Genomic DNA, 23,712 nt, shown 5'->3' with positions numbered 1-23,712 from the left:
TATGGTGATGTCATCCAAGCAGTGGGCATAGTTGGCTGCAACCCTCGTCTGCATATGAAAAGAGAAAAGGGTCACGCAGGGCATGGCGGCCTTTGTGGGGTTGCGCTTGGATGACGCCTAAATCGCTTTATACACCCCCACCCCCCATCAGTGTGGGCTCATGTTGGCCATGCCCCAGCCCCTGAAGCATTCAAGCTGATTTCTTGCAGCAGCTGGACCCAGTAACAGCTCCAGAGTTGCTCTACAAGACAAGTAAAAGGGTGTGAGCCCTGCAGCACCACCTGTAGTTTGCATACACACATATATAGGACAGCATCTCTTATATGCCCCAGGGTCAATAAAATAGTATCCTTATCTAGGGTATCCATCCCCTCAGATAAGGTATCCGTCCATGCCGCTACAGCACTACACACCCAGGCCGACGCAATTGCCGGTCTGAGTAAGGTACCTGAATGTGTATAAATGGACTTCAGGGTAATCTCCTGTTTGCGGTCAGCAGACTCTTTGAGGGTAGCCGTATACTGGGACGGGAGGGCTACCTTCTTGGATAAGCGTGTTAATGCTTTGTCCACCCTAGGGGAGGATTCCCATCGTAACCTATCCATTGATAGGAAAGGATACGCCATAAGAATCCTTTTGGAAATCTGCAGTCTTTTATCTGGAGATTCCCAAGCTTTTTCACATAACTCGTTCAGCTCGTGTGACCCCCTCAAAGGTTACCTCAGGCTTTTTTCCCTTGTACATATGTACCCTCTTGTCAGGGACAGGGGATTCCTCTCTGATGTGCAAAACATCTTTTATTGCCATAATCATATATCGAATGGATTTTGCCAATTTTGGCTGTAACTTTGCATCATCGTAATCGACACTGGAGTCAGAATCCGTGTCGGTATCTGTGTCAACAATCTGGGATAGTGGGCGCTTATGAGACCCTGACAGTCCCTGCAACATAGGATCAGGCATGGGTTGAGACCCTGACTGTCCCAAAGCTTCAGCCTTGTCTAATCTTTTGTGCAATGAGTTTACACTAGCATTTAAAACATTCCACATATCCATCCAATCAGCTGTCGGTGGAGACACCACATTCATTTGCTCCTGCTCCTCTCTAATATAGCCTTCTTCCTCAGACATGTCGACACACGTGTACCGACACACCACACACACAGGGAATGCTTTTTCTGAAGACAGTTTCCCCACAAGGCCCTTTGGAGAGACAGAGAGAGAGTATGCCAGCACACACCCCAGCGCTATATAACCCAGGAATACACAGTAACTTAATGTTTGCCCAGTAGTACTGCTGTATGTAATTTGCGCCGAATTATGTGCCCCCCCACCCCCTCTTTTCAACTCTCTTGTCTACTATGGTATAAGCAGGGGAGAGTCCGGGGAGCTTCCTCTCAGCGGTGCTGTGAAGAAAAAATGGCGCTGGTGAGTGCTGAGGGAGAAGCCCCGCACCCTCGGCGGCGGGCTTCTGTCCCGCTTAAACTGTAAAATTGGTGGGGGCTCATACATATATATAGTGCCCAGCTGTATATGTGTTATATTTTTGCCAAAAAGAGGTTATATTGCTGCCCAGGTGCCCCCCCCCCCCCCCCCTGCGCCCTGCACCCTGCAGTGACTGGAGTGTGTGAGCTGTATGGGAGCAATGGCGCACAGCTGCAGTGCTGTGCGTTACTTCAGTGAAGATCATGAAGTCTTCTGCCACCTCTGAAGTCTTCTTTTCTTCTCATACTCACCCGGCTTCTATCCTCCGGCTCTGCAAGGGGGACGGAGGCGCGGCTCTGGGACGGACGGCGATGGTGAGATCCTGCGTACCAATCCCTCTGGAGCTAATGGTGTCCAGTAGCCTAAGAAGCAGGACCTTGCAACTCAGAGTAGGGCTGCTTCTCTCCCCTCAGTCCCTCGATGAGGGAATCTGTTGCCAGCAGTGCTCCCTGAAAATTAAAAACCTAACAAAATACTTTCTGTCAGAAAGCTCAGGAGAGCTCCTGAAAGCATCCAGTCTCCACTGGGCACAGTATCAAACTGAGGTCTGGAGGAGGGGCATAGAGGGAGGAGCCAGTGTACACCAAGAACTAAAGTCTTTCTTAAAGTACCCATGTCTCCTGCGGAGCCTGTCTATCCCCATGGTCCTTACGGAGTCCCCAGCATCCTCTAGGACGTTAGAGAAAATAGGATTTTAATACCTACCGGTAAATCCTTTTCTCTTAGTCCGTAGAGGATGCTGGGCACCCGTCCCAGTGCGTACTGTGTCTGCAGTTATTAAATGGCCCTTAACTCCAGAATATTTATGTGGAGACAACTTTCCTGACTTGACCATCTTCCTTGGATGTTTTCCCCTGTGTGACTGCTCCCCAGCCTCGGAGGGTTGCATCCGTGGTCCCTAGGATCCAGTCCTGGATCCCGAACCATCGCCCCTCTAGGAGGTGAGAACTGTGCAGCCACCAATGGAGTGAGATTCTGGTCTTGGAAGACAGGATTATCCTCCGGTGCATGTGTAGGTGGGATCCGGACCACTTGTCCAACAGGTCCCACTGGAACACTCTGGCATGGAACCTGCCAAACTGAATGGCCTCGTAGGCCGCAACCATCTTTCCAAGCAACAGAATGCATTGATGGATTAACACTCTTGCTGGTTTTAGAATTTGTTTGACCAGACTCTGGATCTCCATAGCCTTTCCACTGGAAGAAAGCCTCTTCTGTGTCCAGTATGACTCCCAAAAACAACAACCGCGTCATTGGGACCAACTGCGATTTTGAATAGAACCTCACCCTGGGAGAACAATCTTCATGACCATGGTATCTCCTATGCAAAATAAGTATGATTTGGGATAGGGCTGGGTAGGGCCGCTGCTCAGGCACATCTCTGTCAAGTAAAGGAGATTCAACTGAGGCAGCACAAGGGAACTCACATCTGGGGACAACAACTGCAGGGAGAACACATATTTTCAGATGAACATGGGAGGGCAGAAGGCTGCCTAATACTGAAGCACCCCCAAACAACAAACCAAATGCAACAACTAGTGCAAGCATTCCTGGGGGAAGGCCTGCAGCAGATGGATTTGCATATGGTTGTGTCATCCAAGTAGTGGGTCAAAGTTGGCTTCAACCCTCGTCTGCATATGAAAAGAGAAAAGGGGCGTGCAGGGCATGGCGGCCTTTTGCGGCGCTTGGATGACCCCTAGTTCACATTAAACACCCCCACCCTCCTTCGGTGTGGGGCTCATGTTGGCAATGCCCCAGCCCCTGAAGCATTCAAGCTGATTTCTTGCAGCAGCTTGGCACTGTAACAGCTCCAGAGCTGCTCTGTAAGGCAAGTAAAAGGGTGTGGGCCCTGCAGCACTACCTGTAGTTCGCATTGTGTGTTGGAAGGCACAAAGTAAGCAGACAGGAGGAGAAGTCAGGATAGTGCACAAGGGTATAGAAGGGAGGGGCTCAAAAAAAAAGAAGTGGAAACAGACAGCAAACTAGGCTGGAGAGAGACCTGAGACAAAGAGATCTGAATTATATGAAAGCCGACCAGTGGAAACACAAATTATGCAGTCAAGTGTCCCACATTTGGGGAAATCGCAGTAGCAGCACACCCAGAGTGCAATGGGTGAGCCTTGCCCTGGGAGAAGCACCTTCCTGATCATAGTATCTCACCTGGCAGGTAAGTAGGAGTTGGGCTAGAGCTGGGGAGGGTCGCTGCTCGGGCACCCCCCTGTCAAGTGAAGGAGATCCAACTGAGGCAGCACAAGGGAACTCTCGAAAGAAGAACAAGGCTAGAGGAAGATCTGAGACAAAGAAATCTGACTTTTACCAGAGCTGACCAGAGGAAAGCACAAACACAGTCCCCCACTACCACAAATAATGCAGTCGAGTTTCCCACATTTGGGGAAATCACAGGGGTCAGCATACCCAGAATGCAATGAATGAACCTCACCCTGGGAGAACAATCTTCATGACCATGGTATCTCCTATGCAAAATAAGTATGATTTGGGATAGGGCTGGGGAGGGCCGCTGCTCAGGCATATCTCTGTCAAGTAAAGGAGATTCAACTGAGGCAGCACAAGGGAACTCTCATCTGGGGACAACAACTGCTGGGAGAACACATATTTTCAGATGAACATGGGAGGGCAGAAGGCTGCCTAATACTAAAGCACCCCCAAACAACAAACCAAATGCAACAACTAGTACAAGCATTCCTGGGGGAAGGTTTGCAGAAGACGCATTTGCATACAGTGATGTCATCCAAGCAGTGGGACAAAGTTGGCTGGAACCCTCATCTGCATATGAAAAGAGAAAAGGGGTATGCAGGGCATGGCGGCCTTTTGCGGCGCTTGGATGACCCTTAGTTCGCATTAAATACCCCCACCCTCCTTTGGTGTGGGGCTCATGTTGGCAATGCCCCTGCCCCTGAAGCATTCAAGCTGATTTCTTGCAGCAGCTTGGCACTGTAACAGCTCCAGAGCTGCTCTGTAAGGCAAGTAAAAGGGTGTGGGCCCTGCAGCACTACCTGTAGTTCGCATTGTGTGTTGGAAGGCACAAAGTAAGCAGACGGGAGAAGTCAGGATAGTGCGCAAGGGCATAGAAGGGAGCGGCTCAAGAAAAGAGAAGTGGAAACAGACAGCAAACTAGGCTGGAGAGAAACCTGAGAAAAAGAGATCTGAATTATACGAGAGCCGACCAGGGGAAACACAAATTATGCAGTCAAGTGTCCCACATTTGGGGAAATCGCAGGAGCAGCACACCCAGAGTGCAATGGGTGAGCCTTGCCCTGGGAGAAGCACATTCATGATCATAGTATCTCACCTGGCAGGTAAGTAGGAGTTGGGCTAGAGCTGGGGAGGGTCGCTGCTCAAGCACCCCCCTGTCAAGTGAAGGAGATCCAACTGAGGCAGCACAAAGGAACTCTCGAAAGAAGAATAAGGCTAGAGGAAGAAATGAGACAAAGAAATCTGACTTTTACCAGAGCTGACCAGAGGAAAGCACAAACACAGTTCCCCACTACCACAAATAATGCAGTCAAGTTTCCCACATTTGGGGAAATCACAGGGGTCAGCATACCTAGAATGCAATGAATGAACCTCACCCTGGGAGAACAATCTTCATGACCATGGTATCTCCTATGCAAAATAAGTATGATTTGGGATAGGGCTGGGGAGGGCCGCTGCTCAGGCACATCTCTGTCAAGTAAAGGAGATTCAACTGAGGCAGCACAAGGGAACTCTCATCTGGGGACAACAACTGCAGGGAGAACACATATTTTCAGATGAACATGGGAGGGCAGAAGGCTGCCTAATACTGAAGCACCCCCAAACAACAAACCAAATGCAACAACTAGTGCAAGCATTCCTGGGGGAAGGCCTGCAGCAGATTGATTTGCATATGGTTATGTCATCCAAGCAGTGGGTCAAAGTTGGCTTCAACCCTCGTCTGCATATGAAAAGAGAAAAGGGGCGTGCAGGGCATGGCGGCCTTTTGCGGCGCTTGGATGACCCCTAGTTCGTATTAAACACCTCCACCCTCCTTCGGTGTGGGGCTCATGTTGGCTATGCCCCAGCCCCTTAAGCATTCAAGCTGATTTCTTGCAGCAGCTGGGCACTGTAACAGCTCCAGAGCTGCTTTGTAAGGCAAGTAAAAGGGTGTGGGCCCTGCAGGACTACCTGTAGTTTGCATTGTGCATTGGAAGGCACAAAGTAAGCAGACGGGAGAAGTCAGGATAGTGCGCAAGGGCATAGAAGGGAGCGGCTCAAGAAAAGAGAAGTGGAAACAGACAGCAAACTAGGCTGGTGAGAGACCTGAGACAAAGAGATCTGAATTATACGAGAGCCGACCAAGGGAAACAAAAATTATGCAGTCAAGTTTCCCACATTTGGGTAAATCGCAGGAGCAGCACACCCAGAGTGCAATGGGTGAGCCTTGCCCTGGGAGAAGCACCTTCATGATCATAGTATCTCACCTGGCAGGTAAGTAGGAGTTGGGCTAGAGCTGGGGAGGGTCGCTGCTCGGGCACCCCCCTGTCAAGTGAAGGAGATCCAACTGAGGCAGCGCAAGGGAACGCTCGAAAGAAGAACAAGGCTAGAGGAAGATCTGAGACAAAGAAATCTGACTTTTACCAGAGCTGACCAGAGGAAAGCACAAACACAGTCCCCCACTACCACAAATAATGCAGTCGAGTTTCCCACATTTGGGGAAATCACAGGGGTCAGCATACATAGAATGCAATGAATGAACCTCACCCTGGGAGAACAATCTTCATGACCATGGTATCTCCTATGCAAAATAAGTATGATTTGGGATAGGGCTGGGGAGGGCCGCTGCTCAGGCACATCTCTGTCAAGTAAAGGAGATTCAACTGAGGCAGCACAAGGGAACTCTCATCTGGGGACAACAACTGCAGGGAGAACACATATTTTCAGATGAACATGGGAGGGCAGAAGGCTGCCTAATACTGAAGCACCCCCAAACAACAAACCAAATGCAACAACTAGTACAAGCATTCCTGGGGGAAGGCCTGCAGCAGATGGATTTGCATATGGTTCTGTCATCCAAGCAGTGGGTCAAAGTTGGCTTCAACCCTCGTCTGCATATGAAAAGAGAAAAGGGGCGTGCAGGGCATGGCGGCCTTTTGCGGCGCTTGGATGACCCCTAGTTCGCATTAAACACCTCCACCCTCCTTCAGTGTGGGGCTCATGTTGGCTATGCCCCAGCCCCTTAAGCATTCAAGCTGATTTCTTGCAGCAGCTGGGCACTGTAACAGCTCCAGAGCTGCTTTGTAAGGCAAGTAAAAGGGTGTGGGCCCTGCAGCACTACCTGTAGTTTGCATTGTGCATTGGAAGGCACAAAGTAAGCAGACGGGAGATGTCAGGATAGTGCGCAAGGGCATAGAAGGGAGCGGCTCAAGAAAAGAGAAGTGGAAACAGACAGCAAACTAGGCTGGAGAGAGACCTGAGACAAAGAGATCTGAATTATACGAGAGCCGACCAAGGGAAACAAAAATTATGCAGTCAAGTTTCCCACATTTGGGGAAATCGCAGGAGCAGCACACCCAGAGTGCAATGGGTGAGCTTTGCCCTGGGAGAAGCACCTTCATGATCATAGTATCTCACCTGGCAGGTAAGTAGGAGTTGGGCTAGAGCTGGGGAGGGTCACTGCTCGGGCACCCCCCTGTCAAGTGAAGGAGATCCAACTGAGGCAGCGCAAGGGAACTCTCGAAAGAAGAACAAGGCTAGAGGAAGATCTGAGACAAAGAAATCTGACTTTTACCAGAGCTGACCAGAGGAAAGCACAAACACAGTCCCCCACTACCACAAATAATGCAGTCGAGTTTCCCACATTTGGGGAAATCACAGGGGTCAGCACACCCAGAATGCAATGAATGAACCTCACCCTGGGAGAACAATCTTCATGACCATGGTATCTCCTATGCAAAATAAGTATGATTTGGGATAGGGCTGGGGAGGGCCGCTGCTCAGGCACATCTCTGTCAAGTAAAGGAGATTCAACTGAGGCAGCACAAGGGAACTCTCATCTGGGGACAACAACTGCAGGGAGAACACATATTTTCAGATGAACATGGGAGGGCAGAAGGCTGCCTAATACTGAAGCACCCCCAAACAACAAACCAAATGCAACAACTAGTGCAAGCATTCCTGGGGGAAGGCCTGCAGCAGATGGATTTGCATATGGTTCTGTCATACAAGCAGTGGGTCAAAGTTGGCTTCAACCCTCGTCTGCATATGAAAAGAGAAAAGGGGCGTGCAGGGCATGGCGGCCTTTTGCGGCGCTTGGATGACCCCTAGTTCGCATTAAACACCTCCACCCTCCTTCGGTGTGGGGCTCATGTTGGCTATGCCCCAGCCCCTTAAGCATTCAAGCTGATTTCTTGCAGCAGCTGGGCACTGTAACAGCTCCAGAGCTGCTCTGTAAGGCAAGTAAAAGGGTGTGGGCCCTGCAGCACTACCTGTAGTTCGCATTGTGCGTTGGAATGCACAAAGTAAGCAGACGGGAGAAGTCAGGATAGTGCGCAAGGGCATAGAAGGGAGCGGCTCAAGAAAAGAGAAGTGGAAACAGACAGCAAACTAGGCTGGAGAGAGACCTGAGACAAAGAGATCTGAATTATACGAGAGCCGACCAGGGGAAACACAAATTATGCAGTCAAGTGTCCCACATTTGGGGAAATCGCAGGAGCAACACACCCAGAGTGCAATGGGTAAGCCTTGCCCTGGGAGAAGCACCTTCATGATCATAGTATCTCACTTGGCAGGTAAGTAGGAGTTGGGCTAGAGCTGGGGAGGGTCGCTGCTCGGGCACCCCCCTGTCAAGTGAAGGAGATCCAACTGAGACAGCACAAGAGAACTCTCAAAAGAAGAACAAGGCTAGAGGAAGATCTGAGGCAAAGAAATCTGACTTTTACCAGAGCTGACCAGAGAAAAGCACAAACACAGTCCCCCACTACCACAAATAATGCAGTTGAGTTTCCCACATTTGGGGAAATCACAGGGGTCAGCATACCCAGAATGCAATGAATGAACCTCACCCTGGGAGAACAATCTTCATGACCATGGTATCTATTATGCAAAATAAGTATGATTTGGGATAGGGCTGGGGAGGGCCGCTGCTCAGGCACATCTCTGTCAAGTAAAGGAGATTCAACTGAGGCAGCACAAGGGAACTCTCATCTGGGGACAACAACTGCAGGGAGAACACATATTTTCAGATGAACATGGGAGGGCAGAAGGCTGCGTAATACTGAAGCACCCCCAAACAACAAACCAAATGCAACAACTAGTGCAAGCATTCCTGGGGGAGGGCCTGCAGCAGATGGATTTGCATATGGTGATGTCATCCAAGCAGTGGGTCAAAGTTGGCTTCAACCCTCGTCTGCATATGAAAAGAGAAAAGGGGCGTGCAGGGCATGGCGGCCTTTTGCGGCGCTTGGATGACCCCTAGTTCGCATTAAACACCTCCACCCTCCTTCGGTGTGGGGCTCATGTTGGCTATGCCCCAGCCCCTTAAGCATTCAAGCTGATTTCTTGCAGCAGCTGGGCACTGTAACAGCTCCAGAGCTGCTTTGTAAGGCAAGTAAAAGGGTGTGGGCCCTGCAGCACTACCTGTAGTTTGCATTGTGCATTGGAAGGCACAAAGTAAGCAGACGGGAGACGTCAGGATAGTGCGCAAGGGCATAGAAGGGAGCGGCTCAAGAAAAGAGAAGTGGAAACAGACAGCAAACTAGGCTGGAGAGAGACCTGAGACAAAGAGATCTGAATTATACGAGAGCCGACCAGGGGAAACACAAATTATGCAGTCAAGTGTCCCACATTTGGGGAAATCGCAGGAGCAACACACCCAGAGAGCAATGGGTGAGCCTTGCCCTGGGAGAAGCACCTTCATGATCATAGTATTTAACCTGGCAGGTAAGTAGGAGTTGGGCTAGAACTGGGGAGGGTCGCTGCTCGGGCACCCCCCTGTCAAGTGAAGGAGATCCAACTGAGACAGCACAAGAGAACTCTCAAAAGAAGAACAAGGCTAGAGGAATATCTGAGACAAAGAAATCTGACTTTTACCAGAGCTGACCAGAGGAAAGCACAAACACAGTCCCCCACTACCACAAATAATGCAGTCGAGTTTCCCACATTTGGGGAAATCACAGGGGTCAGCATACCCAGAATGCAATGAATGAACCTCACCCTGGGAGAACAATCTTCATGACCATGGTATCTCCTATGCAAAATAAGTATGATTTGGGATAGGGCTGGGGAGGGCCGCTGCTCAGGCACATCTCTGTCAAGTAAAGGAGATTCAACTGAGGCAGCACAAGGGAACTCTCATCTGGGGACAACAACTGCAGGGAGAACACATATTTTCAGATGAACATGGGAGGGCAGAAGGCTGCCTAATACTGAAGCACCCCCAAACAACAAACCAAATGCAACAACTAGTACAAGCATTCCTGGGGGAAGGTCTGCAGAAGACGCATTTGCATACAGTGATGTCATCCAAGCAGAGGGCCAAAGTTGGCTGGAACCCTCATCTGCATATGAAAAGAGAAAAGGGGTATGCAGGGCATGGCGGCCTTTTGCGGCGCTTGGATGACCCTTAGTTCGCATTAAACACCCCCACCCTCCTTCGGTGTGGGGCTCATGTTGGCTATGCCCCAGCCCCTTAAGCATTCAAGCTGATTTCTTGCAGCAGCTGGGCACTGTAACAGCTCCAGAGCTGCTTTGTAAGGCAAGTAAAAGGGTGTGGGCCCTGCAGCACTACCTGTAGTTTGCATTGTGCATTGGAAGGCACAAAGTAAGCAGACGGGAAAAGTCAGGATAATGCGCAAGGGCATAGAAGGGAGCGGCTCAAGAAAAGAGAAGTGGAAACAGACAGCAAACTAGGCTGGAGAGAGACCTGAGACAAAGAGATCTGAATTATACAAGAGTCGACCAAGGGAAACAAAAATTATGCAGTCATGTTTCCCACATTTGGGGAAATCGCAGGAGCAGCACACCCAGAGTGCAATGGGTGAGCCTTGCCCTGGGAGAAGCACCTTCATGATCATAGTATCTCACCTGGCATGTAAGTAGGAGTTGGGCTAGAGCTGGGGAGGGTCGCTGCTCGGGCACCCCCATGTCAAGTGAAGGAGATCCAACTGAGGCAGCGCAAGGGAACTCTCGAAAGAAGAACAAGGCTAGAGGAAGATCTGAGACAAAGAAATCTGACTTTTACCAGAGCTGACCAGAGGAAAGCACAAACACAGTCCCCCACTACCACAAATAATGCAGTCGAGTTTCCCACATTTGGGGAAATCACAGGGGTCAGCATACCCAGAATGCAATGAATGAACCTCACCCTGGGAGAACAATCTTCATGACCATGGTATCTCCTATGCAAAATAAGTATGATTTGGGATAGGGCTGGGGAGGGCCGCTGCTCAGGAACATCTCTGTCAAGTAAAGGAGATTCAACTGAGGCAGCACAAGGGAACTCTCATCTGGGGACAACAACTGCAGGGAGAACACATATTTTCAGATGAACATGGGAGGGCAGAAGGCTGCCTAATACTGAAGCACCCCCAAACAACAAACCAAATGCAACAACTAGTACAAGCATTCCTGGGGGAAGGCCTGCAGCAGATGGATTTGCATATGGTGATGTCATCCAAGCAGTGGGTCAAAGTTGGCTTCAACCCTCGTCTGCATATGAAAAGAGAAAAGGGGTGTGCAGGGCATGGCGGCCTTTTGCGGCGCTTGGATGACCCCTAGTTCGCATTAAACACCTCCACCCTCCTTCGGTGTGGGGCTCATGAGTGCTATGCCCCAGCCCCTTAAGCATTCAAGCTGATTTCTTGCAGCAGCTTGGGCACTGTAACAGCTCCAGAGCTCCTCTGTAAGGCAAGTAAAAGGGTGTGGGCCCTGCAGCACTACCTGTAGTTCGCATTGTGCGTTGGAATGCACAAAGTAAGCAGACGGGAAAAGTCAGGATAGTGCGCAAGGGCATAGAAGGGAGCGGCTCAAGAAAAGAGAAGTGGAAACAGAGAGCAAACTAGGCTGGAGAGAGACCTGAGACAAAGAGATCTGAATTATCTCAGAGCCGACCAGGGGAAACACAAATTATGCAGTCAAGTGTCCCACATTTGGGGAAATCGCAGGAGCAACACACCCAGAGTGCAATGGGTAAGCCTTGCCCTGGGAGAAGCACCTTCATGATCATAGTATCTCACTTGGCAGGTAAGTAGGAGTTGGGCTAGAGCTGGGGAGGGTCGCTGCTCGGGCACCCCCCTGTCAAGTGAAGGAGATCCAACTGAGACAGCACAAGAGAACTCTCAAAAGAAGAATAAGGCTAGAGGAAGATCTGAGGCAAAGAAATCTGACTTTTACCAGAGCTGACCAGAGAAAAGCACAAACACAGTCCCCCACTACCACAAATAATGCAGTCGAGTTTCCCACATTTGGGGAAATCACAGGGGTCAGCATACCCAGAATGCAATGAATGAACCTCACCCTGGGAGAACAATCTTCATGACCATGGTATCTCCTATGCAAAATAAGTATGATTTGGGATAGGGCTGGGGAGGGCCGCTGCTCAGGCACATCTCTGTCAAGTAAAGGAGATTCAACTGAGGCAGCACAAGGGAACTCTCATCTGGGGACAACAACTGCAGGGAGAACACATATTTTCAGATGAACATGGGAGGGCAGAAGGCTGCCTAATACTGAAGCACCCCCAAACAACAAACCAAATGCAACAACTAGTACAAGCATTCCTGGGGGAAGGCCTGCAGCAGATGGATTTGCATATGGTGATGTCATCCAAGCAGTGGGCCAAAGTTGGCTGGAACCCTCATCTGCACATGAAAAGAGAAAAGGGGTATGCAGGGCATGGCGGCCTTTTGCATTGTGCGTTGGAATGCACAAAGTAAGCAGACGAGAGAAGTCAGGATAGTGCGCAAGGGCATAGAAGGGAGCGGCTCAAGAAAAGAGAAGTGGAAACAGACAGCAAACTAGGCTGGAAAGAGACCTGAGACAAAGAGATCTGAATTATACGAGAGCCGACCAAGTTCAATCCCACCCAGGAACGTAATTGACCTTGTTATCAGATTTTGGTGATCTTTAAGTAGACAAGTCAAAATTTCAAACCCCCTCTTATGGTGTAGGGTACCTGGCCTTCTCTGATGTAATCAGAGTTAGATTTGATTCAGTGATTTTATAAAAACAGCTAGGAAGCACAATTTAGCAGTGGGTTGCAGAGAAAAAGAAATATGCTGGCAAAAAAATCCAATTGAGTGATTAAACAGCTCTTCATTTTCTGGCTTTATTTTTATGCTAACAAATTTGTTCTCCTGAAAAGTGTCCACAAAGCCAAGTCTCTGATTAACACCTTTGTAAGGATGGTTTTTCACCTATTACTAAATTAAACTTGCTTCATTGGAAAGGCAGCAAGATGCATCCTCATTTCAATGTCTACTGAAATAATACGGGTTGACACCAGGAAACATTAACGCCACTGCATCCTTGCTGCTTTCTCATGTGGAAGTCTGTTTAATGTGAAAACAAGGTGATATCTAATTAGCACACAGGTAAGGAATTAAGAAAATCTTTATTTAAGGGTGAAGATGTTGCTAACAAAATCGTTGCCCCAATGCATCATTGAAATTCAAGCTGAAAAGATGATTTTAATATATCACTTGTACATTTTGTATTGCTCTTCTGGTGACAATGTAGTTTGTTTTTGTCAATTACCATTTTAATAATAGGGTAAAGAAAATTAAGTGGATTTTTGAAAGAAAACAATACTGTCAATATACTATTAAAACAAATTAAAATGGTAAAAGTTATTGTACTTTAAGTAAAAATAAAAGAACCAAAATATCAATCCCAGTTTTGGATTACTTTAATTAACAAAAAAAAAATGCATATAGCAAAGGATAGTTTCAATCTGCCTACCTCTGGGTTATGGGCCCAGCATGCTTCCATTGCAGTACTCTGCTGCACATGTAAGTGCAAGAGAACCTGAAGCACTCACTCATCATGGAAAAGTACCAATGTGTTTCTTCGTTGGTTGGTGGAAGAAACATCTTACAAAAACTCTCCAGATTATTGACTTTTTAAAGTTTTTCTAGGAAACGTTCTAGATAAATGCTTATTAGCCTTTGTCAGTATGTACTTTTTGCAAAGTGTCTCTGTGGCGCAATCGGTTAGTGTGTTCGGCTATTAACCAAAAGGTTGGTGGTTCAATCCCACCCAGGGACGTAATTGACCTTTTGATCAGATTTTGGTGATCTTTAAGTAGACAAGTCAAAATTTCAAACCCCCTGTTATGGTGTAGGGTACCTGGCCTTCTCTGATGTAATCAGAGTTAGATTTGATTCAGTGATTTTATAAAAACAGCTAGGAAGCACAATTTAGCAGTGGGTTGCAGAGAAAAAGAAATATGCTGGCAAAAAAATCCAATTGAGTGATTAATAGAGATGAGCGGGTTCGGTTCCTCGGAATCCGAACCCGCCCGAACTTCAGCTTTTTTTACACGGATCCGAGCGACTCGGATCTTCCCGCCTTGCTCGGTTAACCCGAGCGCGCCCGAACGTCATCATGACGCTGTCGGATTCTCGCGAGGCTCGGATTCTATCGCGAGACTCGGATTCTATATAAGGAGCCGCGCGTCGCCGCCATTTTCACACGTGCATTTAGATTGATAGGGAGAGGACGTGGCTGGCGTCCTCTCCATTTAGATTAGAAGAGAGAGAGTGAGATTGAGACAGAGACACTTGATTTACTGGAGCTTAGGAGTACTAGAGAGTGCAGAGTTTACTAGTGACTGACCACTGACCAGTGACCACCAGTGCAGTTTTATTTAATATAATCCGTTCTCTGCCTGAAAAAAAACGATACACAGTGACTCAGTCACATACCATATCTGTGCTCAGCCCAGTGTGCTGCATCATCTATGTATAATATCTGACTGTGCTCACACAGCTTAATTGTGGGGGAGACTGGGGAGCAGTTATAGGTTATAGCAGGAGCCAGGAGTACATACATATTATTAAAATTAAACAGTGCACATTTTTGCTGCAGGCAGGAGTGCCACTGCCAGTGTGACTGACCAGTGACCTGACCACACTGACCACCAGTATAGTATACTATATTGTGATTGCCTGAAAAAGTTAAACACTCGTCGTGTGACTTGTGTGGTGTTTTTTTATTCTATAAAAAACTCATTCTGCTGACAGACAGTGTCCAGCAGGTCCGTCATTATATAATATATACCTGTCCGGCTGCAGTAGTGATATATATATATTTTTTATATCATTATTTATCATCCAGTCGCAGCAGACACAGTACGGTAGTTCACGGCTGTAGCTACCTCTGTGTCGGCACTCGGCAGTCCATCCATAATTGTATACCACCTACCCGTGGTTTTTTTTTCTTCTTTATACATACTACATCTCATTATCATCCAGTCTATATTAGCAGCAGACACAGTACAGTACGGTAGTCCACGGCTGTAGCTACCTCTGTGTCGGCACTCGGCAGTCCATCCATAATTGTATACCACCTACCCGTGGTTTTTTTTTCTTTCTTCTTTATACATACTACATCTCATTATCAACCAGTCTATATTAGCAGCAGACACAGTACAGTACGGTAGTCCACGGCTGTAGCTACCTCTGTGTCGGCACTCGGCAGTCCGTCCATAATTGTATACCACCTACCCGTGGTTTTTTTTTCTTTCTTCTTTATACATACTACATCTCATTATCATCCAGTCTATATTAGCAGCAGACACAGTACAGTACGGTAGTCCACGGCTGTAGCTACCTCTGTGTCGGCACTCGGCAGTCCGTCCATAATTGTATACCACCTACCCGTGGTTTTTTTTTCTTTCTTCTTTATACATACTACATCTCATTATCAACCAGTCTATATTAGCAGCAGACACAGTACAGTACGGTAGTCCACGGCTGTAGCTATCTCTGTGTCGGCACTCGGCAGTCCATCCATAATTGTATACCACCTACCCGTGGTTTTTTTTCTTTCTTCTTTATACATACTACATCTCATTATCAACCAGTCTATATTAGCAGCAGACACAGTACAGTACGGTAGTCCACGGCTGTAGCTACCTCTGTGTCGGCACTCGGCAGTCCATCCATAATTGTATACCACCTACCCATGGTTTTTTTTTCTTTCTTCTTTATACATACTACATCTCATTATCATCCAGTCTATATTAGCAGCAGACACAGTACAGTACGGTAGTCCACGGCTGTAGCTACCTCTGTGTCGGCACTCGGCAGTCCATCCATAATTGTATACCACCTACCCGTGGTTTTTTTTTTCTTCTTTATACATACTACATCTCATTATCATCCAGTCTATATTAGCAGCAGACACAGTACAGTACGGTATTCCACGGCTGTAGCTACCTCTGTGTCGGCACTCGGCAGTCCATCCATAATTGTATACCACCTACCCGTGGTTTTTTTTTCTTTCTTCTTTATACATACTACATCTCATTATCAACCAGTCTATATTAGCAGCAGACACAGTACAGTACGGTAGTCCACGGCTGTAGCTACCTCTGTGTCGGCACTCGGCAGTCCGTCCATAATTGTATACCACCTACCCGTGTTTTTTTTTTCTTTCTTCTTTATACATACTACATCTCATTATCATCCAGTCTATATTAGCAGCAGACACAGTACAGTACGGTAGTCCACGGCTGTAGCTACCTCTGTGTCGGAACTCGGCAGTCCGTCCATAATTGTATACCACCTACCCGTGGTTTTTTTTTCTTTCTTCTTTATACATACTACATCTCATTATCAACCAGTCTATATTAGCAGCAGACACAGTACAGTACGGTAGTCCACGGCTGTAGCTACCTCTGTGTCGGCACTCGGCAGTCCATCCATAATTGTATACCACCTACCCGTGGGTTTTTTTTCTTTCTTCTTTATACATACTACATCTCATTATCAACCAGTCTATATTAGCAGCAGACACAGTACAGTACGGTAGTCCACGGCTGTAGCTACCTCTGTGTCGGCACTCGGCAGTCCATCCATAATTGTATACCACCTACCCGTGGTTTTTTTTTCTTTCTTCTTTATACATACTACATCTCATTATCAACCAGTCTATATTAGCAGCAGACACAGTACAGTACGGTAGTCCACGGCTGTAGCTACCTCTGTGTCGGCACTCGGCAGTCCATCCATAATTGTATACTAGTATCCATCCATCTCCATTGTTTACCTGAGGTGCCTTTTAGTTGTGCCTATTAAAATATGGAGAACAAAAATGTTGAGGTTCCAAAATTAGGGAAAGATCAAGATCCACTTCCACCTCGTGCTGAAGCTGCTGCCACTAGTCATGGCCGAGACGATGAAATGCCAGCAACGTCGTCTGCCAAGGCCGATGCCCAATGTCATAGTACAGAGCATGTCAAATCCAAAACACCAAATATCAGTAAAAAAAGGACTCCAAAACCTAAAATAAAATTGTCGGAGGAGAAGCGTAAACTTGCCAATATGCCATTTACCACACGGAGTGGCAAGGAACGGCTGAGGCCCTGGCCTATGTTCATGGCTAGTGGTTCAGCTTCACATGAGGATGGAAGCACTCAGCCTCTCGCTAGAAAACTGAAAAGACTCAAGCTGGCAAAAGCACCGCAAAGAACTGTGCGTTCTTCGAAATCCCAAATCCACAAGGAGAGTCCAATTGTGTCGGTTGCGATGCCTGACCTTCCCAACACTGGACGTGAGGATCATGCGCCTTCCACCATTTGCACGCCCCCTGCAAGTGCTGGAAGGAGCACCCGCAGTCCAGTTCCTGATAGTCAGATTGAAGATGTCAGTGTTGAAGTACACCAGGATGAGGAGGATATGGGTGTTGCTGGCGCTGGGGAGGAAATTGACAAGGAGGATTCTGATGGTGAGGTGGTTTGTTTAAGTCAGGCACCCGGGGAGACACCTGTTGTCCGTGGGAGGAATATGGCCGTTGACATGCCTGGTGAAAATACCCAAAAAATCAGCTCTTCGGTGTGGAAGTATTTCACCAGAAATGCGGACAACATTTGTCAAGCCGTGTGTTCCCTTTGTCAAGCTGTAATAAGTAGGGGTAAGGACGTTAACCACCTCGGAACATCCTCCCTTATACGTCACCTGCAGCGCATTCATAATAAGTCAGTGACAAGTTCAAAAACTTTGGCCGACAGCGGAAGCAGTCCACTGACCAGTAAATCCCTTCCTCTTGTAACCAAGCTCACGCAAACCACCCCACCAACTCCCTCAGTGTCAATTTCCTCCTTCCCCAGGAATGCCAATAGTCCTGCAGGCCATGTCACTGGCAATTCTGACGAGTCCTCTCCTGCCTGGGATTCCTCCGATGCATCCTTGCGTGTAACGCCTACTGCTGCTGGCGCTGCTGTTGTTGCTGCTGGGAGTCGATGGTCATCCCAGAGGGGAAGTCGTAAGCCCACTTGTACTACTTCCAGTAAGCAATTGACTGTCCAACAGTTCTTTGCGAGGAAGATGAAATATCACAGCAGTCATCCTGCTGCAAAGCGGATAACTGAGGCCTTGACAACTATGTTGGTGTTAGACGTGCGTCCGGTATCCGCCGTTAGTTCACAGGGAACTAGACAATTTATTGAGGCAGTGTGCCCCCGTTACCAAATACCATCTAGGTTCCACTTCTCTAGGCAGGCGATACCGAGAATGTACACGGACGTCAGAAAAAGACTCACCAGTGTCCTAAAAAATGCAGTTGTACCCAATGTCCACTTAACCACGGACATGTGGACAAGTGGAGCAGGGCAGGGTCAGGACTATATGACTGTGACAGCCCACTGGGTAGATGTATGGACTCCCGCCGCAAGAACAGCAGCGGCGGCACCAGTAGCAGCATCTCGCAAACGCCAACTCTTTCCTAGGCAGGCTACGCTTTGTATCACCGCTTTCCAGAATACGCACACAGCTGAAAACCTCTTACGGCAACTGAGGAAGATCATCGCGGAATGGCTTACCCCAATTGGACTCTCCTGTGGATTTGTGGCATCGGACAACGCCAGCAATATTGTGTGTGCATTAAATATGGGCAAATTCCAGCACGTCCCATGTTTTGCACATACCTTGAATTTGGTGGTGCAGAATTTTTTAAAAAACGACAGGGGCGTGCAAGAGATGCTGTCGGTGGCCAGAAGAATTGCGGGACACTTTCGGCGTACAGGCACCACGTACAGAAGACTGGAGCACCACCAAAAACTACTGAACCTGCCCTGCCATCATCTGAAGCAAGAAGTGGTAACGAGGTGGAATTCAACCCTCTATATGCTCCAGAGGTTGGAGGAGCAGCAAAAGGCCATTCAAGCCTATACAATTGAGCACGATATAGGAGGTGGAATGCACCTGTCTCAAGTGCAGTGGAGAATGATTTCAACGTTGTGCAAGGTTCTGATGCCCTTTGAACTTGCCACACGTGAAGTCAGTTCAGACACTGCCAGCCTGAGTCAGGTCATTCCCCTCATCAGGCTTTTGCAGAAGAAGCTGGAGACATTGAAGGAGGAGCTAACACGGAGCGATTCCGCTAGGCATGTGGGACTTGTGGATGGAGCCCTTAATTCGCTTAACAAGGATTCACGGGTGGTCAATCTGTTGAAATCAGAGCACTACATTTTGGCCACCGTGCTCGATCCTAGATTTAAAACCTACCTTGGATCTCTCTTTCCGGCAGACACAAGTCTGCTGGGGTTGAAAGACCTGCTGGTGAGAAAATTGTCAAGTCAAGCGGAACGCGACCTGTCAACATCTCCTCCTTCACATTCTCCCGCAACTGGGGGTGCGAGGAAAAGGCTCAGAATTCCGAGCCCACCCGCTGGCGGTGATGCAGGGCAGTCTGGAGCGACTGCTGATGCTGACATCTGGTCCGGACTGAAGGACCTGACAACGATTACGGACATGTTGTCTACTGTCACTGCATATGATTCTCTCAACATTGAAAGAATGGTGGAGGATTATATGAGTGACCGCATCCAAGTAGGCACGTCACACAGTCCGTACTTATACTGGCAGGAAAAAGAGGCAATTTGGAGGCCCTTGCACAAACTGGCTTTATTCTACCTAAGTTGCCCTCCCACAAGTGTGTACTCCGAAAGAGTGTTTAGTGCCGCCGCTCACCTTGTCAGCAATCGGCGTACGAGGTTACATCCAGAAAATGTGGAGAAGATGATGTTCATTAAAATGAATTATAATCAATTCCTCCGGGGAGACATTGACCAGCAGCAATTGCCTCCACAAAGTACACAGGGAGCTGAGATGGTGGATTCCAGTGGGGACGAATTGATAATCTGTGAGGAGGGGGATGTACACGGTGATATATCGGAGGATGATGATGAGGTGGACATCTTGCCTCTGTAGAGCCAGTTTGTGCAAGGAGAGATTAATTGCTTCTTTTTTGGGGGGGGTCCAAACCAACCCGTCATATCAGTCACAGTCGTGTGGCAGACCCTGTCACTGAAATGATGGGTTGGTTAAAGTGTGCATGTCCTGTTTTGTTTATACAACATAAGGGTGGGTGGGAGGGCCCAAGGACAATTCCATCTTGCACCTCTTTTTTCTTTTATTTTTCTTTGCGTCATGTGCTGTTTGGGGAGGGTTTTTTGGAAGGGACATCCTGCGTGACACTGCAGTGCCACTCCTAGATGGGCCCGGTGTTTGTGTCGGCCACTAGGGTCGCTTATCTTACTCACACAGTCAGCTACCTCATTGCGCCTCTTTTTTTCTTTGCGTCATGTGCTGTTTGGGGAGGGTTTTTTGGAAGGGACATCCTGCGTGACACTGCAGTGCCACTCCTAGATGGGCCCGGTGTTTGTGTCGGCCACTAGGGTCGCTTATCTTACTCACACAGTCAGCTACCTCATTGCGCCTCTTTTTTTCTTTGCGTCATGTGCTGTTTGGGGAGGGTTTTTTGGAAGGGACATCCTGCGTGACACTGCAGTGCCACTCCTAGATTGGCCCGGTGTTTGTGTCGGCCACTAGGGTCGCTTATCTTACTCACACAGTCAGCTACCTCATTGCGCCTCTTTTTTTCTTTGCGTCATGTGCTGTTTGGGGAGGGTTTTTTGGAAGGGACATCCTGCGTGACACTGCAGTGCCACTCCTAGATGGGCCCGGTGTTTGTGTCGGCCACTAGGGTCGCTTATCTTACTCACACAGTCAGCTACCTCATTGCGCCTCTTTTTTTCTTTGCGTCATGTGCTGTTTGGGGAGGGTTTTTTGGAAGGAACATCCTGCGTGACACTGCAGTGCCACTCCTAGATGGGCCCGGTGTTTGTGTCGGCCACTAGGGTCGCTTATCTTACTCACACAGTCAGCTACCTCATTGCGCCTCTTTTTTTCTTTGCGTCATGTGCTGTTTGGGGAGGGTTTTTTGGAAGGGACATCCTGCGTGACACTGCAGTGACACTCCTAGATGGGCCCGGTGTTTGTGTCGGCCACTAGGGTCGCTTATCTTACTCACACAGCTACCTCATTGCGCCTCTTTTTTTCTTTGCGTCATGTGCTGTTTGGGGAGGGTTTTTTGGAAGGGACATCCTGCGTGACACTGCAGTGCCACTCCTAGATGGGCCCGGTGTTTGTGTCGGCCACTAGGGTCGCTTATCTTACTCACACAGCGACCTCGGTGCAAATTTTAGGACTAAAAATAATATTGTGAGGTGTGAGGTATTCAGAATAGACTGAAAATGAGTGGAAATTATGGTTTTTGAGGTTAATAATACTTTGGGATCAAAATGACCCCCAAATTCTATGATTTAAGCTGTTTTGTAGGGTTTTTTGAAAAAAACACCCGAATCCAAAACACACCCGAATCCGACAAAAAAAATTCGGTGAGGTTTTGCCAAAACGCGGTCGAACCCAAAACACGGCCGCGGAACCGAACCCAAAACCAAAACACAAAACCCGAAAAATTTCCGGCGCTCATCTCTAGTGATTAAACAGCTCTTCATTTTCTGGCTTTACTTTTATGCTAACAAAGTTGTTCTCTGAAAAGTGTCCACAAAGCCAAGTCTCTGATTAACACCTTTGTAGGGATGGTTTTTCACCTATTACTAAATTAAACTTGCTTCATTGGAAAGGCAGCAAGAAACACTAGACTAATTGGAGGTGCGCCCTAAAGCAAATTACAATGTTAGGATTAGGGGGTTCGGAAAGACCTCTAGTGTATACTGTCACGATCCGGGTATCTGGACGCCATAACTTACCTTTCAGATGCCTCCTAAGGCTGGCTCAGCGCTCCAGGACCGGATCCCATCTGTTATTCTGATGTCCCCATTCCTGCCTCCTCTCCTGTCACTCTGAGACGCTGTCACAGCGGCGCCATGTTACATCTTGAATGGCATCTCCCGCGGCCTCCGCCGCCGTCCCTGAGTTTCTGCATGCAGGATGTCAGAGTGGCGCTTATGTCAGCCGCGGCCTCCGCTGTTGCCCGCGTGGTTCAAATGTGCACTCATCAGTCTGGCGTCTCCTGTTTACTGTGGCCGGCGCCGCCATTGCTGTTAAAGTTCCCACATGGATTATCAAACCAATCTTCCCTCCAAGTGTCTGCATGGGCGCAGCCATGTTGGATTCTGTCACCTGTTCATTTCCACCAATCCGATGTTTCCATTGTAATCTGCATAATTGCCTAGCCAATCCCTTCCTTGCTGCAGGTATAAGTATTCTGTGCCTGAGCAAGGAAGGCGTCAGTGATTTGGTTGTCAAACCTAGTTCCAGTTTGTCTCTCTCCCGTGGTTGTTTTCCAGGTTCCAGTTACCATCTCCAAACCTCCACTAAAGAGACCCGCTCTAGTCTACCACCTGCGGTGCAGCCTGACTCTCCAGTCCTCTGGGACTCATCTGTTTCCAGTTACAGATTTACCTGCTTCCAGCCTAGCTTCCAGCAGAGATCAGCTCTTCTTAAAGTGCCGGTATCATTTCCGCAGATTACCACTCACCACCGGCACTATTATTTCACCGCTCTCAAACTCCATATATCAATCATATTTCATCGCTCTCAAGCTTCATTTATTATTTGGCTGGTTCCATCCAGCAATCCACTCCGTGCTTACATCAGTCTGGTTTCAGCCAGTACCCACAGCAGCCATTTTATCCACAGCAGCCCAGCTTTTCCTGGAACACCAGCTAGTATGATCCTGGGCTATCTCCATTGCTACAGTCGGGCCTAGTAAGGACTTTCCAACTAGAAGATAATAAGAACTGTCTCATACTACCAGAGCCCTGTGGTCCTTGCCCTCCTGTAGTACCCAGGAACTGTATTATTTCTCTGCTGATTTTATGTTTCTCTTTTATTACTGCTGTGATGCATGGAGTTTGTCAAAATAAACATCATTGACTTTTATCCTGGTTGTCGTGGGCACGCCTTCGGGCAATTCTTCTACATTTAACTTACATGTCCAGGGGTCTGATACAACCTCCCAGGTTCCACTACACCTCAGCCCCTACAACTGAGGCTGCCTCCAGTCAGCTCAGGCCCTCAGTTGTGACATATACACTGTATATACATTTTAAGATAGGAAGGTACAAATTACATATTCACATTGCATCTATGGGCTGGATTCAAATGTCCCTTTCCTCCCTCAATCGTGCCCGTCAGCAGCTATTCTATTCTATATAAGGAGCCACGCGTCGCCGCCATTTTCACTTGTGCATTGGAGATGATAGTGATAGGGAGAGGACGTGCAGCGTTTTCTCAGTTTCTGTGTTCAGTGTGCTGCAAATATCTGTGCTCAGTGTGCTTGCAAATATCTGTGCTCAGTGTGCTTGCAAATATCTGTGCTCAGTGTGCTGAAAATATCTACGTTCTCTGCCTGAAAAATGCTCCATATCTGTGCTGCATTGTATTATATAGTATGAGGACAGGGCAGAATTTTGCTGACCACCAGTATATAATAATTAGCAGTACGGTACAGTAGGCCACTGCTCTACCTACCTCTGTGTCGTCAAGTATACTATCCATCCATACCTGTGGTGTATTTTAGTAGTTGTGCGCAGTATATATAGTAGGAGGACAGGGCAGAATTTTGCTGACCACCAGTATATAATATATAGCAATACGGTACAGTAGGCCACTGCTCTACCTACCTCTGTGTCGTCAAGTATACTATCCATCCATACCTGTGGTGTATTTTAGTAGTTGTGCGCACTATATATAGTAGGAGGACAGTGCAAAATTTTGCTGA

General features: G+C 48.0%; 15 non-coding genes and 1 pseudogene across 15 annotated transcripts; all 16 read right to left on the bottom strand.

The window, feature by feature from the left end:
* Positions 1-3,497: 3,497 nt before the first annotated feature.
* LOC134899441 (U1 spliceosomal RNA) lies at positions 3,498-3,660 on the bottom strand. Its single transcript, XR_010173120.1, has one exon. It is a non-coding gene; the product is annotated as a U1 spliceosomal RNA (small nuclear RNA).
* Positions 3,661-3,812: 152 nt separating this feature from the next.
* Positions 3,813-3,976, bottom strand: LOC134898711 (U1 spliceosomal RNA). Its single transcript, XR_010172402.1, has one exon. It is a non-coding gene; the product is annotated as a U1 spliceosomal RNA (small nuclear RNA).
* A 671-nt stretch (positions 3,977-4,647) lies between these two features.
* Positions 4,648-4,810, bottom strand: LOC134899358 (U1 spliceosomal RNA). Its single transcript, XR_010173037.1, has one exon. It is a non-coding gene; the product is annotated as a U1 spliceosomal RNA (small nuclear RNA).
* Positions 4,811-4,962: 152 nt separating this feature from the next.
* LOC134898994 (U1 spliceosomal RNA) lies at positions 4,963-5,126 on the bottom strand. The gene has a single exon (XR_010172682.1). It is a non-coding gene; the product is annotated as a U1 spliceosomal RNA (small nuclear RNA).
* A 671-nt stretch (positions 5,127-5,797) lies between these two features.
* On the bottom strand, positions 5,798-5,960 carry LOC134899208 (U1 spliceosomal RNA). The gene has a single exon (XR_010172888.1). It is a non-coding gene; the product is annotated as a U1 spliceosomal RNA (small nuclear RNA).
* A 152-nt stretch (positions 5,961-6,112) lies between these two features.
* On the bottom strand, positions 6,113-6,276 carry LOC134898868 (U1 spliceosomal RNA). Its single transcript, XR_010172556.1, has one exon. It is a non-coding gene; the product is annotated as a U1 spliceosomal RNA (small nuclear RNA).
* A 671-nt stretch (positions 6,277-6,947) lies between these two features.
* On the bottom strand, positions 6,948-7,110 carry LOC134899229 (U1 spliceosomal RNA). Its single transcript, XR_010172910.1, has one exon. It is a non-coding gene; the product is annotated as a U1 spliceosomal RNA (small nuclear RNA).
* Positions 7,111-7,262: 152 nt separating this feature from the next.
* On the bottom strand, positions 7,263-7,426 carry LOC134898703 (U1 spliceosomal RNA). The gene has a single exon (XR_010172395.1). It is a non-coding gene; the product is annotated as a U1 spliceosomal RNA (small nuclear RNA).
* A 671-nt stretch (positions 7,427-8,097) lies between these two features.
* LOC134899489 (U1 spliceosomal RNA) lies at positions 8,098-8,260 on the bottom strand. Its single transcript, XR_010173161.1, has one exon. It is a non-coding gene; the product is annotated as a U1 spliceosomal RNA (small nuclear RNA).
* A 152-nt stretch (positions 8,261-8,412) lies between these two features.
* On the bottom strand, positions 8,413-8,576 carry LOC134899015 (U1 spliceosomal RNA). Its single transcript, XR_010172702.1, has one exon. It is a non-coding gene; the product is annotated as a U1 spliceosomal RNA (small nuclear RNA).
* A 671-nt stretch (positions 8,577-9,247) lies between these two features.
* On the bottom strand, positions 9,248-9,410 carry LOC134899636 (U1 spliceosomal RNA). The gene has a single exon (XR_010173287.1). It is a non-coding gene; the product is annotated as a U1 spliceosomal RNA (small nuclear RNA).
* A 152-nt stretch (positions 9,411-9,562) lies between these two features.
* Positions 9,563-9,726, bottom strand: LOC134898710 (U1 spliceosomal RNA). The gene has a single exon (XR_010172401.1). It is a non-coding gene; the product is annotated as a U1 spliceosomal RNA (small nuclear RNA).
* A 671-nt stretch (positions 9,727-10,397) lies between these two features.
* On the bottom strand, positions 10,398-10,560 carry LOC134899451 (U1 spliceosomal RNA). Its single transcript, XR_010173129.1, has one exon. It is a non-coding gene; the product is annotated as a U1 spliceosomal RNA (small nuclear RNA).
* Positions 10,561-10,712: 152 nt separating this feature from the next.
* Positions 10,713-10,876, bottom strand: LOC134898709 (U1 spliceosomal RNA). The gene has a single exon (XR_010172400.1). It is a non-coding gene; the product is annotated as a U1 spliceosomal RNA (small nuclear RNA).
* A 693-nt stretch (positions 10,877-11,569) lies between these two features.
* On the bottom strand, positions 11,570-11,711 carry LOC134899553 (U1 spliceosomal RNA; annotated as a pseudogene).
* A 152-nt stretch (positions 11,712-11,863) lies between these two features.
* LOC134898780 (U1 spliceosomal RNA) lies at positions 11,864-12,027 on the bottom strand. The gene has a single exon (XR_010172470.1). It is a non-coding gene; the product is annotated as a U1 spliceosomal RNA (small nuclear RNA).
* Between the last annotated feature and the right edge of the window lie 11,685 nt (positions 12,028-23,712).

Source organism: Pseudophryne corroboree, chromosome 3 (genome assembly GCF_028390025.1).
Source record: "Pseudophryne corroboree isolate aPseCor3 chromosome 3, aPseCor3.hap2, whole genome shotgun sequence".
NCBI lineage: Eukaryota > Metazoa > Chordata > Amphibia > Anura > Myobatrachidae > Pseudophryne > Pseudophryne corroboree.
Note: the sequence above shows the minus strand (reverse complement) of the source record. Positions and strands in the feature narration are given on the sequence as shown.